Consider the following 5,097-nt stretch of genomic DNA (forward strand, 5'->3'; position numbering starts at 1 on the left):
AGGCACTACACAACTGTTTGTCAAATGGGTGAATAAATTATGAAAAAAATGTTAATAGTAAAATAACCAGGAAGGATTTGTTCTGGCCAGCTTCTTTAAATAATTCATTTATGTACTCATGCATTCGACTAGCATGCATTGACTGAATAATGCACAGAATAAGTGTGTGTGTTAGGGGATACCAGAGTTGGCAAAAGTCACTGCGATATACAGCAAAACCCCCTCGCACCGTTCGATTTCATATCCGCCTGCTGGAGCCATCAGGCTAATGTGAAAATATAATCGGCCAAGAAACACTTGAAAAAAATATTCATTTTCACTAATAATAAAAGAAACGACAATCAAAACAACGGGATACATATTGATAATTGCCCCTAGTGGGGTTGGTGTAGGTAGGCAAACAGCCTTTCGGGAGGGAATTTTGCCAAGTTCAAAAGCATATGTAGTAACTGTTGGGCTCAGTCATTCCATTTCCAGGAATGTATCCTAAGGTAGTAATTAAAGAGATGTGCACAAAGATTAAACGACAAAGATTTCATCACGATGTTACGTGTATTAGTAAAATACAAAACAACCAGGATCACGGGCCTGAATACTTAATGCTACAGCCATACAATGAGATACTCAACAGCTATTAGAGACCACTTTTGAGACAAATACTACCGTTGGAAAGATGGTCATGAAATACAGAGTAAAAAGAGCAGTTTCAAAAAAAGATAGGTATTGATTTTGATTATCAAAGTAATTCATATTTATAATAGTTCAAACAAAATTGAAGGGAGTTAAAAGTAAGAGTTCGCTGTGCTACCAGAAGCGAGCGTTGCTAGCGGTTCGGTAGACTTCGTTCTTTTACATCTACAAATGTAATCAACAAGTGGGACTAACAGAAGTCAGGGAATAAAAAGGTATTCACTATCTATTTCCAATTCAAATTTAACTGGGCATCCTGCGTTGTAATTTGCCCTATCTGGTAGCCTTAGGCCAGAGGCAAAGCAAGGAGCTGGAGAAGACGTAAGGGAGACAGGGAAGTCTTTTTCTTTTTCTTTTTTTTTTTTTTAAGATTTTATTTATTTATTTATTTGAGAGAGCGAGAATGAGAGAGAGAGAGAGAGAGAGAGCACATGAGCGGGGGAAGGTCAGAGGGAGAAGCAGACTCCCTGCTGAGCAGGGAGCCTGACGTGGGACTCGATCCCCGGACTCCAGGATCATGACCTGAGCTGAAGGCAGTCGCTTAACCAACTGAGCCACCCAGGCACCCGGGGAAGTCTTTTTCTTGACTGCTACTCTGGTAAATTGGCTTTGCATTCTCTGGGCCCCAAAGGTGTTTAAAATCAACCCTTTCGGGGATGTTTCTGTGATTCCGTGGCTGCTTTTGAGAGCCCCCCGCCCCCGACGTTGCAGACCACTAACCTGCAGATCTCCCGTGTGTGCGTGCGTGCGTGGCCCTCGTCTGGTCTAATGAGAGTCAGACATCATTTCCTCATGCCTCCCTACCTGCAGGCGACACGGAGCAAGCACTCTGCGTCGTCTCTTGAAATTCCTCTCTCCTGACTTGAGGTAGAGGGAGAAGCACCCTCCACCCCTCCTTCCTGGGGAGAGAGGCTCACAGCCTAATCTCCGACAACCAGATCCTCTTATATCCTTACTGTGGGCGAAGTGTTGAAGAGTTTTGAAGTCAGTTCTTGGTTCTCTACTTTGAAATTCAGACAGCTTGGCCTGTCTCGTTAATCATTTCAGTATCTAGTACCTCTTGATGTCTCAGTCAGAACTGCTCATTGAATATCCTGCCACACCAACGCTCTTACGATGGTAAGATGCTTCCTCCAGTCAGCTCTCTCAACATTCTCCGTGACTGCAAACCTTCTTAGCTGTCCTCACACCCTGCCCCGCCACCAGCATCGGGATTCATGTCTTCCAATGTCAGTACTGTTTGGCAAGCCCGGGGGTTCTCCAGACCGTGGTCCCTGGAAGAACAGCATGAGTAGCACACGGGCGCTTCTTCGAAATGTACGTTCTCAGCCCAGCCAGACCTGCTGAGTCAGAATCCCCGGGTCCATGGGGCCCAGCACTCAGTGTTTTAATAAACCCTCCAGGGGATCCTGATGCAGACTCCAGTTGGAGAACCAAGGCTCTAGCCACATGTTTTCTCTCCTACTTTCCACAGATGTCCTGTCAAGCCTTCCTTCTTTTCATACCCCCCCATACCCAATGGCCACCTCACCCTTCACTCCCAGCAAAGGAACATTCAAATTCACATGACAAACTAAAAGCTTCAGATAGAGGTTTTTAAGCTTCCTGCCACCAAATCTACAGACCTACCTGCAGTTCTGCCCATCCTTCTTTCCTATTAACACATGGACAACTGGGGAGGCCTGGGTGGCTCAGTGGGTTAAGCATCTGCCTTCGGCTCAGGTTACGATCCCAGGATCCCGGGAGTGAGCCCCGTGTCGGGCTCCCTGCTCAGTGGGGAGTCTGCTTCTCCCTCTGCCTCACACCCTGCTCATGTTCTCTCTCTCGTTCTCTCTCTCTCTCTCTGTCAAATAAATAAATAAAATCTTAAAAAAATAAAATGGACAAGTGTTCCGTTTTAATTGTCCAGGGGCCATTGGACGATGGTCCCTATCTTGCTTGATGTTCAGCCCAATGCTGTCCAACAGAATTTTCTGCAGTGATGAAAATGTTATGTATGCGTGCTGCCCAAGACAGTAGCCACTAAGTACATGTGGCTTCTGATCACTTGAAATGTGCCTAGTGTGACTAAGGACTGAAGTTTTTAATTTCATTTAATTGAAATTTAAAGAGCCACTTGTGGCCAGTGGCTACCATATTGGGCAAAGCAGTTCCAGACTATAGGCCACTCCCTTCTCCTTGAAGCGTTTTCTTGTCTCTGGTTTTTATGTTGTCAGCTCTCTCCACATCTCTTTAGGCCTTTTCAGCTTCCTTTGTTGGCTACTTCTCTGCTGTTAGACATTTTAGTTTCTACTACAAGTCCTTGATCTTTGTACTTCATACTCTCTCTAGGCTTCAAAAGCCACCTCTAGGGAGATAATTCAAAAATTTGTATACCCAGGGAGAGTTTGTGCCTTGAGCTGTATGTCTGTTTAGTATATGTATTAAGAAATTTATCTTTGGGGCATCTGGGTGGCTCAGTCAGTTGTGCATGTGACTCTTGGTTTCAGCTCAGGTCGTGAGATCGAGCCCCACATTGGGCTCTGCACTGGGCGTGGAGCCTACTTAAGATTCTTTCTCTCCCTCTCCCTCTGCCCCTCCCCACCCTGCTCGCATGCACTCTCTCTCGCTCGCTCTAAAAAAACCAAAATGAAATGAAATTACATTTAAACAAAGGTACAGTTAATAATACTGGATTGTATACTTGAACTTTGCTGCGAGTAGATCTTCAATGTTCTCACTACGCCAAAAAAAAAAAAAAAAGTGAAAAGATGGATGTGTGAATTAGCGGGATTATGATAATCACTTAACAATGTGTCCGTATATCAAAACACTGTGTTGTACATCTGAAACACATACAATTTTTATTTGTCCATTATACCGCAACAAGGCTGGGAAAAGAAATAAAAACATAGAGATGCACACACATACACACAGAAAGTTCTGGACGAGTTAGCCTTCCTGATACTATCTTTCCGGAAAGGAATTTGGAAAAATGTATCAATTTCCACACTCACCAGTAGACTGAGACAACCAACCTAACTGTACTATCACGAGGGACTCAGTTCTGAGCTGCCTCCCGTTTGCGCACTCACACTGAGCTCGCTTCCTGACTTATCAAGACAAGAAAGCTGAGAATACCTATTCTGAGCAGTGACCCCAGACCTCCCGCCCCCCATGTTTTCATCCGACTTTTCTTTCCTTCCTGAGCCTAGGTTTCCTGGCTTTCCAAGCCAGCTTTTTGTTTTATTTTGTTTTGTTTTAGCCTCCAACATTTTACTTTGAAAAAAACTTTCAAAATGACAGGGAGAATTTCAAGTATAGTCTGGTGAACATTTACATTCATGAATGTAGACTTGTGAATGATTAACATTCTGCAGCGTCGGACACCTCCCTCCCCTTCTCTCTTTCTCCACACGTGCACGCACACACGCATAGTCTTATCATTATTATTGCTGGTTTTGCTGGGTGATTTTGTCCCTGCATACTTCCCTGTGAATCTCCTGGGAACAGGTACATTCTCGGGGATAAATATAGCTAATTGATCAGGTGTGGGAGATATAGTATTGACACATTATCATCTAGTATGCAGACAGTCCATATTCAAATTTTATCAGTGACATTCTTTATAGCAATTTTCTTTCGATCCAGGCTCACATATTGTGTTTAGTTCTTATGCCTCTCCTAAGCCAGCTGCCTTTAACTATTTTGGTTCTGCTACCCTACCAGAACTCTGTTTCAAGAACAGTAAGACTGTCTTTCTCAGCCTCACCGGAAGCAATGCAGACTGGCTAATGACAACCCCTGGAACCTTTCCTGACTTTCTCCGACTCAGGAACCTTCAGTCTGAGAACTGAAGAGTCACTCTTCTATAATATTTTATCATAATCTTCCCTATGGGAGGGGTCATGCTGGTGATGGATTTCCCTAAAGGGGGCCACTGCCCACAGTGACTGAGGTCCACCTACAGCATCTGGAAGTAGTCTAAGTCAACCCTCAAGCTGAGCCCCAGCCCCAGGCCACCCTGTCGACCCTCACCTTGAAACTGATGGCAGCTGCGAACAACAGGAGGCAAAATTCTTCTCCCAGACTGGGCACTCTGATGGTGAATGACCATTTGCAGGTTGAAAATGCCTTCAGAAAGCAGTCACCTCAGATGGAGTGACCATGACACTGCGGTTCATGTAGCAGATCATGCCATCTGAAGAGTCACTGTACAGAAGGAAAAAAGAACCCTTAAAATTGACCCTCGCCAACCCAGGGGATCACCTTCCTAGAGCAGGAGAACTGGGTACTTACTAAAGGCTGGTACAACTTTACAAAAACAAACTATATTTATAGCCAGACCTCTCCAGTCTCATATCTAACTGCCTAGCCGACATTCCTTTACAGGTGTTTCCAACCCAGCAACCCCAGACAGAATTCCGG

Source organism: Neomonachus schauinslandi, chromosome X (assembly GCF_002201575.2).
Source record: "Neomonachus schauinslandi chromosome X, ASM220157v2, whole genome shotgun sequence".
NCBI lineage: Eukaryota > Metazoa > Chordata > Mammalia > Carnivora > Phocidae > Neomonachus > Neomonachus schauinslandi.